Source organism: Ovis aries, chromosome 1 (assembly GCF_016772045.2).
Source record: "Ovis aries strain OAR_USU_Benz2616 breed Rambouillet chromosome 1, ARS-UI_Ramb_v3.0, whole genome shotgun sequence".
Lineage (NCBI taxonomy): Eukaryota > Metazoa > Chordata > Mammalia > Artiodactyla > Bovidae > Ovis > Ovis aries.
Genome location: NC_056054.1, coordinates 14,042,516 through 14,055,004, shown reverse-complemented (window position 1 = coordinate 14,055,004; position 12,489 = coordinate 14,042,516). Strand labels below are relative to the sequence as shown.

Below are 12,489 nucleotides of genomic sequence, written 5' to 3'. Positions count from 1 at the left end.
AATATGATGAACATCAAGTATCTAAAGGGCTGGGAAGTGGGAGGAAGGAAGCTTGTTCTGGATGTCTACTTAAGCTGGCACACTATGATCCAAGGGCAGGTTTCAAACCCACAAAGCTTTCTCACAGCTATTCGAAGAATAGGGCGTCCCCTGAATGGATGACTTTCCAGACCCCAGAGGTGTCTGAGAAGAAATTCAAGCAATCACTTGGCAGAGATTTGGGGAAAGAGATTTACAATTCCTCTTTCAATTTGTTCAAGATGAATTTTAAGGTCCCTTCTAACTCTAATTCAATGTGATCTGAGGGCTTGATTAGCTTATGTATCTGATACTTAACGTTTTAGGGAATCTGGGTTTTAATTTTCCTTTAATTAATAAGTATAACTGGAAAAACCCAGGGAAGGCAAGATCAATTTCACTAGCAAATCTCCCTGGCCAAATACGCTCACTTACGTGTTCAGATATCATAAAAGACTATTTAGTGTGCCAGGGGCCCTCTGGCTGGAAGAATCTGAGGAATTCTGGCTCTGGACTAAGGGTGGGTGGTTATTCTATTATAAAGAATGATCTTGATGTGGAATCACAAACTTCATAGCCAGAAATTCCTTTCCTGTTTGCTCACTAAGTCAGGTGCCAATAAATTCAGTCTTTTCTTAATCCTTCCCCACACCTATCTACCTTAGTCGCACCACTCTCACCAATGCTCCATATTACAGTCAACTAAATAAAGGGAGCATTTTAGCAACTATGAAGTTCAGATTCAAATTACTTATCAGCTTAAGTCACATTCTCTCTGATTAGTGTATTAGGAGGCTATATTAAGAGACTATTACAAAGAAATCTCTCCAAAATTCAAACATGGCCTTATAGAAAGGATTATATAAAGTTGACCAATTACTCCCCTCCCCTGCAAAAAGTACTTTGCTCCTTTCTTTAAATCATCAGTTTGTGTTGACAGAGGAAAAAAGGCACAGAGTCTCTTTCCTCCATGTTTTTTTTTTAAATCTGTTCATGAGTTTCCCCTTAGTTTTGGTATGTGGAACTCTGCCAATAGCCATCTCAGTGACTGAAATAAATACCTGATACAGCTTTCAACCTCTTGTTACCCTGATAGCTCCAACAAAAAAAGCATCTGTTCATTTCACATGCTGTGTGTAAACTTTTAAAAAGAGAAGTATAGGGAGCACCTCTTTGATGCTTCCCCCATTCCTATAACACAAATATATGTGCTGATGCCAAATTTTAAATTAGTTTCCAGTTAGTTGATTACAGAGTTCAAAGAATTCTCTATTTATTTTGAAATTCCTAAGAACATAATTGGTGTCAGATTTTCCTTTGGTGAACTTGGAAGAAAGAACAATCTTGGCCCTTTCTGCTGTCTAATTAAAACAGAAAGGTGGAGTCGCCTCACACCCTAACACAGCTCCCTTTCCAAGTTTTGGACTTGGCATTTTGCCTTTGTCTGCTCCAGACTTAAACCACCAGCCTCCAAGGAAAATCTGGAGACCCTAGATGCACACTTCCTCAGATTCTATAATGCCTTTTCATCCACCTCTCTCTTGGAGGATTAGTGCTGACTAGAGGGGGAGACAGAAGACTGGTTGGATCTTGCACATTTAAAACCTACAAAATGCCTTTCATCTTGGGATCTCTAGACTTTACAAGCATTTATTTAGTAGCAAGTGGAAACTCCACAGTATTAGTCTGAACCTGTTGGGCATCAGTCACTACCATCTTTTTATTACATAAAGATGGCTACAGAGTGGCTCGTTAAGCAATGCAGAATGATGTGAAGCTTGCTTTAAATCTAAGGATTTTGATGCTATTTGAGCTCTTGTGTATTTCTAAACCTATGAGAAAGCTTTCCATACACTCTTCAGGAACTCTCATGACCCCTATAGCCCTTTCCTGCCTGTACACTTTCCATATTAATCCCTCTTTAGCCACTCCCCACGACAGTGGTGAAGACAAAAGCACCAGGCTTTGTAAGTGAGAAAAGACCTAATAGGATAGTGAGAGGCAGGAAAGCAGGAGATTCCAGGAAGGCTTTATGGAGGGAATCACATTTACACATCAGGATCTGGAGATACAGAGATGGGAGAGAGAAGGATTTCTAAGTGAAGGACTAGAGGCTGGAAACCTAAAGAGGCCAATTCAAAGTTATCATGGTTTGAGTTATAGGACAGATGCAAGGGAAAAATGAAAGGTCAGAATGGTAAGTAGCTCAAGGTCAGTTCACCAAGGCCCTTGAATGTCAAACATGAATTTATGCTTTATTTGTGCATGCTAAGTCACTTCAGTTGTGTCCAACTCTTTGCAACCCATGGGCTGTAGCCCGCCAGGCTCCTCTGTCCATGGGATTCTTCAGGCAAGAATACTGGAGTGGGTTGCCATTTCCTCCTCCAGGGGATCTTCCTGACCCAGGGATCAAACCTGCGACTCTTAACCTCTCCTTTGCTGGCAAGTGGGTTCTTTACCACTAGCACCACCTGGAAAGCTCAAGACTTCCTTATTTAACTTACCAGGGGTCGTACAAGTGACTGAGTCGTGTGTGGAAAATTTCTAAGAATCTGAGCCTGGCTGCTCACTCAACTGCCACTTGATATAAATTACTGCATTACAAAAAATCCAAATCTTAATTGCAGAGGCAGACTATTTGAACTTCATAACTGATCAGATAGAGGGTAGGGGTTAGGGGGAAAAATAAATGTAAAAAAATGCTGTCAGGACCTCCCTGGTGGTCCAGTGGCTAGGATGCCGTGTTTCCAATGCAGGGGGCCTGGGTTTGATCCCCGGTCAGGGAACAAGATCCTGCAGGTTGCAACTAGGAGTTCAAATGCTACAACTCAAGAATCTCACATGCTGCAACTTAGACCTGGCACAAATAAATTAAAAAAATATTTATTTATTAAATAATTAATAGTAAATAATGAAACTTTATATTTGGCTATAATAATAACCAAACAAATAAATAAATATTAAAAAATAATAAACAGCTTTGGATGACTGAGGGCACAGCACACTATCAAACAGCCACAGACAGGAAGACCTACTGGAGGAGCTGGCACGTTCAGTGCAGCACACACTGAGTGTGAGGCACGCCAAGGCCACCCACGTGGAGGCATCCAGAAAGACCAAAGGTCAGGGCGGAGATAACAGAGGTAGAAAACTTCTGTAGGACAGTGAGGAATTGGACATCCCAGGGCTGAGTGTGGAGAGAGGTGAGAAGAGGGCGGATGACAGGATTTCAGGAGCCACATGTGAGGGAAGTAGAAAGACAAATCGAAACAAAGCAGAAGAGCAGCCAGAGAAGAAGATGGAGAGAGTGCAATGTCAGGAAGCTAAGTGGACAGGAGGGTTCTGAGAAAGAAGATAGGATGTTAAATGGTGCACAAGGAAGGAAGAAGACCATTAATTAAGACAAGGCCACTGGGCTTGGCAACTAGGCTGTCAGTGAGTACTTCTGCAAGAATGCTAGCAGGGCAGTGATGGGTGCTGGGTCAGACGGTAGCAGATCAAGGATAAGCAGTGGTGAGAAAGTGAGTGTTGGTCCTCCCTTGTTGTGTCTCTTCTTTTGGCTTCCACTGCCACTGTGCTACCCTGATGCTATCTTTCTAGCCAGTCCTGCTTGGTGTCTTTGGGTTCCTCTTCCTGTCCTCTTAGGAAGAGTAATTCCACAAGGTGTAGCCTTGATTCTTTTCATTTGTTCAACAAATATTTATTGAGATCTACTGTGTGCCCTAATCCATGCCAGACACTAAGGGAGAGTGATGAGCAAGATGTGTTCAGGAGCCTACATTCTTGTAGAGACAGACAGACAGATAGTTGCAGTGAGTACTCAGGGAAAAGCAAACAGTGCTCTGAGCGCATCTGTCAAGGGGCCTGATGTGGCCTGGAGGTGCCGGGCTTCCCTGAGAAAGTGACCACGTGGGCTTTCACTTAACACCGAGAGTAGCCTTTCCAGTTCCAGGATGGCATGACTCCACAACTTTCAAAAAGTAACAACTTCACAAAGGTGCTTAGCTGTTTCTAGGAAACAGGTCGCTGGGCTGAATCTCTAAGGAATCTTCCTGTAGGGATCTTCTCTCCAGTATTAGAAAAGGATGTAAAATAAGTAATAAGTTAAGAGATTTTTGAAAACTGTCTTTCATTTTGTTACTAAAGCAGTTCTTATCATTGATCATGAACAAGCAACAGGCTCAATTTAAAGAATTAGACTTAAATCAGAGCTCTTCTCTGGGAGTGAACTGCAAGATGAGACAGTAAATGGTTCACTTGAATGGATGCAATGAATCCAAGCTGCAGAAGACCTAAGAGAGGTTCAATTTCTTTGAATTCTTATCTTCTTCTTCCCTTAACTCATAGATACATGTAACCAAATATTAGATACATGTAGTTGCTGCAAGCTTTTCTGAGGAACATCTTGATTTGGCATATATACTTGGCATAGAGATTAACTTTATCTGTGTTTTTAAGCTGCTTCCTCTGAAATTAAGCTGATATCTTCTCCCTTAATGTTTTAGTTAAAGATTGATTAAAATTAATAAGTGTCTCTATCAAAGATGCTGACTTGGTAGTTGCCATTATATGGTAACAGAGGAAGATAACATGGTCTATGCTAAAGCTAATTAGGCCAAGGACCCTCAGATCATTAAGTTGATCTGCTGGGTAACTCTGAGTGACTGCGGAAGTCACTGAGCTGGTAATGGCTTCTGGTTAATTCTGGTTAATGACTTGAAAATAATACCGATGTGTAGAGCATAGAAGCCAAGGTCAAAATGGTCTCAGAGAAACCTGCTGGCTGTGGGATTCTGAAATGAATGAATGAATTTAATAACCATGTATGTGTATGTATGTGTACATACAGTGTATTTAAAGCTGTGTTAAGGAGTCATGACCTAAACCTATTTATGTATTGCTGGTCTGGGGCTGGCAATGAGCTCCACATTTGTTCAGAGAAACTGCTCAGGAAGGCCTTTTGTCCATCTACCTGTTTCACTGCTGTCATCAAACTAATTTAGTTTATCTTCATCATTTCCTTTTTTTCAAGAAGAAAAAGAGCTAATCTAACTTGGTGCTGGGTCTTAGATCAAATCTTCTGGAGAATGATCAGCTGTAGGCAAAAAGGGAATAACTTATTAAAAACATTTCATAATGTTATAATGTGTGTATTTGGATAAACTTTCTAAAGTAAAAGAATATTATCATTGAGCACTTAGTATCTGCCTGGTGTTTTCATCTACGTCACTTCATTTAAATTTCATAAAGGCCCTAAAGGTAGGAGTTACCACTGCTCACGTTTTATAGCAGAAATAACTATACAGAGAGGCTAAGTAATTTTCCCCAAGGTCACTCAGCTAGTAAATGATTCAGCCAGAATTCCAAGCTGAGAATTTCAGACTCAAATTCATATTCAGTTTTCCTCACTGAGCTGATAGAAGTATGGAGACTCTTCTTGCTGTCACTGTAAATGACAATGACTCTAAAGTAAAGGGTAACTTAACCACAAGACGGCATTTCGGAACCTGCTTTCTTCAGTTGCATCCAAAGTAGCAAATTTTCAAATTTTGCTTATTTAGGCTAATACTGAAATGAAATTATGTTCCTTTAACATATGCTAAGTAGGAGAGAAGGAAGGGAGCCTGGGGGCAAGATGGAAAGGTGAGGAGTCCAGGCTAGGATGACGATTTCTCAGAACACACAAGGATTTAGCTCAAGTGTTGCAAAGTAGATGGCATTTTGAATCCCACAGCTTACATGGCTTATGAGAAATAAAGAGCATTCACTTAGTCAAATATTCACTAATGTCCAACTATGTATACACTGATGCTCACTACTTTGAGGGACACAAAAATGGAAACATTAAGATGAGGGATGGGACACTGCATATAATCAATAAATGCCAAAATTAGGCAGTAATGATAAAGGCTACATGAGTTACACATATTAAGTGATTTAAGAGAGCAGGAGAGGTGGTGAGCTGGGCTGGAGGGGAATCAAGGTTTTGAGGAGATATGGGACTTCTGCTAACCCTTCAGGTATGAGTAGAAATCAAATAGGTAAAATGCTAAGGAGTGTTTGGGGTAAGTGGATGGAGTGGATGGTCTACATAAGAAACAAGACTGGATAGACAGTGGGGATCAAAAATGTAGTTTCTCAACTGACAAAGGATTAATTTGCAAAATATACAAGCAGCTCATACAACTCAATGCCAGAAAAACAAACAACTCAATCAAAAAATGGGAAAAAGACTTAAATAGACATTTCTCCAAAGACGACATACAGATGGCTGACAAACACATGAAAAGATGCTCAACATTGCTCATTATTAGAGGAATGCAAATCAAGACTACAATGAGATATCACCTCACACCTGTCAGAATGACCATCATCAAAAAGTCTACAAACAATAAATATTGGAGAGGGTGTGGAGAAAAGGGAATGCTCTTGGACTGTTGGTGGGAATGTAAATTGATACAGCATCTATGGAAGACGGTATGGAGAGTCCTTAAAAAAGTAGGAATAAAACCACCACATGACCCAGCAATCCCACTCTGAGGCATATACCCCGAGGAAAAGACACAGGTATCCCATTGTTCATTGCAGCACTATTTACAATAGCTAGAACATGGAAGTAACTTAGATGTCCACCGACAGATGAAAGGATAAAGAAGTTGTGGTACATATACACAATGGAATATTACTCAGCCATGAAAAGGAATGCATTTGAGTCAGTTCTAATGGGGTGGATGAACCTAGAACCTATTATACAGAATGAAGTGAGTCAGAAAAAAAGATAAATATCATATTCTAATGTACATATATGGAATCTAGAAAAATGGTAATGAAGAATTTATTTACAGGGCAACAGTGGAGAAACAGACATAGAGAATAGACTTATGGACATGGGAAGAGGGGAGGAGAGGGTGAGATGTATGGACAGAGTAACATGGAAACTTATATTACCATTACTATATAAAATAGACAGCCAATGGGAATTTGTTGTATGACTCAGGAAATTCAAACAGGGGCTCTGTATCAATCTAGAAGGGTGGGATGGGGTGGGAGGTGGGAGGGAGGTTCAAAAGGGAATATATGTATACCTATGGCTGATTTATGTTGAGGTTTGACCAAAACAACAAAATTCTGTAAAGCAATTATCCTTCAATAAAAAAATAAATTAAAAAAAAAGTGTGATAGGCACAGACAGAGACCAGTTCTGAAGATGCCACTGTTTAATCCATTAGATCTGGGAGGAGGATAAGCACTCATAGAAAGAAGGGTGAGTACAGACAGAAGCTAAGGGAAGACCACCTGGGAGGCTTCAGTTTTAAAAGGCTACAGCATAATTTATGCCTGTTTTTTCCGTGGGAACCATGTGCGTACACACTGGCTGTCCAATCACACTAGCTCTCTGCATTCCTAACAGAGGATCTTTTGTTCCAAATAGCCAGGCTCAAAAGGGACGGAGTCTGATAAAATCACACTGAGGTCAGTACTCCCAGCTGGTGCAGGGCTTATGCCATTCCATAACACACCCTACAGGAAGCAGCTTGAGATACACAGCTGACTGACTTCCATAGCAGGAGTCTTGTGGCAGGCAGGGTGGGGTGGGGACTGGCCAAGCATGGAGGGCATTCTTTAGCCACTGACTCAAATTAGTTCACCAAGATCCTGACTTGATCTAACAGATCTGTTTAAATCACTCTCAGAACCAACACATTTTTTTTTTTTCCCACTAAAAGGAAAACCACGAAGTTTCCCCAGGCAATGGGACTATTTCATCAGTTAACTCTTACTTGTCATGGAATCTGAAAAGGGCAAGATTCCAAAATCCCCTGTATTCCAAGAAGTGGGCTGAATAATCCTTTGTTTTAAGTGGCTATTCTGTGTATTATAGGAAATTCAAGCAGCACCCACTAGACGCTGGGAGCAGCCTCCCCAGTTGTGACAGTACAAATGTCTCTAGATATTGTCAATATCCCCTAAGGGCCAAAACTGCCTCCCCTACCCTCACTGGGGGCCACTGGTCAAGCATGAGATTTGGTGCCAAATATCTTTCCAATCCCAGCTCCAACGTTTACTTGCTATGTGGCTTGACACCTTCCAACCTCAGTTTTCTTATCCGCAACTAGGATTTTAAATGTCTGATTCATGGAGGTGGGGATGGGGAGGAAGTTAGGATTGGAGATCATTTAGACTTAGGTCTCGCTTACTGTTCTTGTCTCTATGTCCCTACTATTGCAGCTCTTTGCACCTGTTTCTCATGCTGCACTGCTAACTAGAGACTATCTGAGATCCAAGCTTGCACGAAGGACTGACCCAGAGCAAGTGCTCAGTAAGGATGGACTGAAAGGAATTCAGAGCCCCTTACGCCTGACCTCCCCGAAGGGATCCAGGGACCATCACCTTGCAGCTCTTACTCTCATCCCTGACGGCTAAAGTTGTGAAAGGTCCACATTTCAAATCACAGGACCGGTGGTAGGAAAACAGCTTGTAAAGGTTCAGGGGAGAAGTGTATCGTGTTACTCTTTCACAGACAATACCAGACACTGGTATCTGAACAACACCCCAGGACTGGCAGTGGCAAAATATGAAGGAAGGTGGGGAGGGAACACATTCTCCCCACAGCGAGGCTTTTCCACCCGGGACAGCTGAGACTTGGGACGAGTCCGTTTGGCAGGAGACAGCCTTTGTGCAGTGATGTTTTGGTGCAGTGACCTGACCTGACCTGACTCCCTGTGGGACTGATTTTATTCCTGGTAAACCAACCACCTCTAACAACACAGTGCCTTTCAAAGCAACTCATCTCACTTCCTCGAGGCTTACCTCTTATGGCTTGTGTGCCAGAGAGCTCGTTGGAAAGTGCCCAGGACTAGGCTAAGGCTGAGGCCACTTACCAAGCATTTCTAGACACAGCGAGAAATAGCCCCATTCTGCAAGCCCGTGCTTATCTCAATCACATCCACTATTCAAAACTCAGCGACAAACCCAAGTTCAGCACAGGGTAAATTCTAGTTTTTCTGGATACCCGTGTTTCCCATGATGATCAGTCTTAGTTGCAAATGCTACATGCTGACACTATGTGTGAAGAATTTCAGGAAACTCAATTGAAACTGCTCAGTCCTTCCTTCTGGTTGAGGACATATTCATTTGTTGCTTTAAAATCTTCCCTTGCTATCAAAATTTCCAGCCGGATTTTTGTGAAATTCATCAACACTCTCTTGATGCCCTTCCATCTGATTTTACTACCTTCACTGAGACGTGAGGCTCCTTCAAGGTGATGTAATGGCTGCAAGCTTGGGGTTTTGCCTGTGGTGCTGATACTGAAAATACTAACGGCATACTTTAAAATGAGGCTGGAAAAAGTTCAACATGAAGCTAACTTAAAGGTCTTAAAGGCTCCTTCACCTTCTCCCCACCCAGCTGCAACGGTGGGGGTGGAGAGGATTATTACACAGCATTGGAATTCTTGGGGGGGGGGGCAGGGCGGGGAGGTGCAGAGGGAGATGCTCACATAAGGGTTATAAATATCAGCAGCCAAACTGTGAGCTCCTGGGCCGAGAACAACTGACAGCCTGTAGTCTCCCCTTAAAGGCACAGAGCAAGGAAGCTCCCTGGAGTATTTCCACAAAGGAAGTTTCTCTTCTTCACAGAAACGCTCCATCAGCTGAACACCTGCATCAACAACTCTACGCAAAAGAAACCAACCGCAGATGCCAGGAAAAGTGACGAGGACATTTTAAACCAGACAGAGATTAGCACCAGGAAAAATAAAGAATCCAGGGCCCAGCCTAAGGGAAAGCTGATTTACAGACGGGTATTGCTGCTTCACAGTTATGATCAGATTACCAGAAGGTGGCTTGCTACATTAAGATTTACCTTAATCAACAAGCACCTTTTCCAACTGAGTTCTAAATTATCCACAGAGAGGTGGCAATTTTCTCCTTCCTCAGGCAGTGGTTCTCAACTGAGGGGATTTTTCCTTCCAGGGGCATCTGGCAATATGCAGTGGCATTTCGGGCTGTCACAGCAGGGAAAGGCTGCTACTGGCATCGAGCGGGCAGATGGAGATCAGGGATGCTGCTGAACAGTGCACAGGGCAGCTGCCTACAACCAAGAACTGTCCCACTCCAAATACCTAGAGTGGTCAGGTTGAGAAACGTTATTCAAGGGCATTCTTCCTACTTCCTTGGACCCCAGTTTCCACTGGCGTTGTCGTTGTTTAGTCCTGTGCTGTGCTAAGTCGCTTCAGTCGTGTCCGACTTTTAGTGACCCTCCAGGCTCCTCTATCCATGGGATTTCCCAAGCAAGAATACTGAAGTGGGATGCCACTTCTTCCTCCAGGCTATCTTCCTGACTCAGGGATCGAACCCCATCTCTTATGTCTCCTGCACTGGCGGGCGAATTTTTTACCACTAATGCCACCAGGGTAGCCTGGTTTAAGGAAGAAAGAAAAAACCGACACAGGCCAAGGGTCAGCACAAAGTAGAGTCGGCGGGGGTGGGGGTGGGGGTGTCTACTCATCTTATCTTGGCTGCTGCAAAGCTGGCGATACCTAAACCTCTGGAGACAGACGGGTCATACCAAGTGTGATTTCCTTTCTCTCCGAGGGCAGGCAGATAATGCTAACCTCACTTGCCTTCCTCTCTGGTAAGTCCAACTGGCAAACACTGCCCTGTCTTTGTAATTATTTGAAAAGGAGTGAATATCCATCATTGTCCAAATTGGCAGTCTCTCAGCTCCATGGCAGGCCCTGTCCTCCAAGAGTTTTTACATGTGCTCACAGGGAAGCTTATGCTTGCTTTCCATGAGGCCAAAAAAAAAAAAAAAAGAATCCAATGAACAAGTTTATGGGGCTTTCTTGTTCTGGCTTCACAGTAGGATAGAGGTCTCCAGACACAGGCTGCAAGGGCATGCAGCCCTGGGCTCTGCTCAGCCTCAGTCAAGACAGAACGGTCCCAAGGAAGCCTGCGGCCTCACCAACAGCCCCTCAGACCCAGACCTCCACACGTCCTGACTGAGAGGCCGCTGCGGGTCCTGAGGCGGATACAAGGGAGGGGCTAGTGTAAGACTCGGAATGATCTCAGCTCTTGATTACAAAACCTACACAGGCAATTTCAAAACATCTTTGTTATCATCAGACTTCATAGATTCCTTCTCCACATCTAGAGTCGTCTTCTTTCCTTCCTAGAAAGGTCACCCTGAGGGAATTCTTTGGCTTAAGTTTCAATGCAATGAAGGTCCTTCCTTTCTCATTAGACTCTAGTTATGCATATATTTAATACAATTCCTTTTTCTCAATAATCAGAGACTCTCTTGTTCAGGAAAATGGAATTTCCTGAAGAGATTAACCAAAGTCTTTTCCTTCCAGTTTCTCCAAACATGCTCACTATTTTCCTTTGTGTCTTTCTTCCTGTTTTGTGGAAGACAGAGAGAGCAGAATGCAGTGAAGTGTCTAACTCAAGAGGCTTGAGGTCTCTGCCTGTTTAGTGGGAAAGGACTCTCTTCCCTTCCCATCTCATGGGTCCTCGCTGGCTGACCAGATTCTATCAATTATTCAGAAGCAACTGACGGAAAAGTCTTTCCTAGGAATAATGACTTCCAGTTTTTCACATTCATTTAAGAAGCAAACCGTTTTCTCCAGAGGCCAACTGCCTTTCCAAGCATTTATCAGCACTGCTGCACGGCAAGCCTGGGGTCCTCCACAGACCTGACTCATCTGTCCATTCCAACCATCCCCAGTGGAATCAGCAGGGTCAAACCACAGCCCGCATTTCCATCTCACAGATTCATACTCTTCTCTTCAGCAGATCCTGTGCTGAGATCATGATCCCATTATAAAAAGAAAAGAGGTGAAAACTTAAAACAAATGCTGTTTTTTGATACTTGATCTTCATCTTTGTTTTCCCTTATTAAAAATAATTTGAATCTGAAAGCCGAACCACACTACATGCATCTGGTCTGCTGCTGGGGTGAGGGAAGATGAGTCTATCGCTGGAATACAGAACACATTAACCCAGGAACTCGGATCATGAAAATGACTCAGTCCTCAGAACAGGTCCAGAAAGAACTTCCCTTGGCTTAGCCTCTTGGGGACTGTGAACTGAGACACACAGCTTTTCCCTTCTCATTGTTTTCACTTCCCATGAGTTCAGCATGAGCTCAGCCAGGACTGTCTTCCTCCCCTCCTGCCTCAAGACCTTTGCTGGGAGGAGACAAAAACTCTTCCCCAAGCCCTTGCCTTGATAAGGTGGATCTGGGGAACCAGGCTGCTGATGTGCATCCCCATCTCGAGCAGGGTACACACAGGGCACGCAGCTTCACCACCCTCCTTCTCACACTCATCTTCCGGTCTTGCCTTGTCAACACCAGCTCCCTGCAGATACACATGCTGGCCCCAGCCTTCACAGCCACAGTGCTGGTGGTGGGAGGCTTCTCAAAAATCAGTTAAACATGTCTGCTATACCAAGCAACTCAGCAGCTACT

General features: G+C 43.2%; 1 protein-coding gene and 1 non-coding gene across 7 annotated transcripts in view; one reads left to right on the top strand and one right to left on the bottom strand.

Annotated features, from left to right (window-relative positions):
• MACF1 (microtubule actin crosslinking factor 1) overlaps window positions 1-12,489 on the bottom strand; it is a 326,239-nt gene that overhangs the window by 69,987 nt on the left and 243,763 nt on the right. The gene's annotated exons all lie outside the window — the stretch shown is intronic.
• TRNAG-UCC (transfer RNA glycine (anticodon UCC)) lies at window positions 2,732-2,804 on the top strand. The gene has a single exon. It is a non-coding gene; the product is annotated as a tRNA-Gly (tRNA).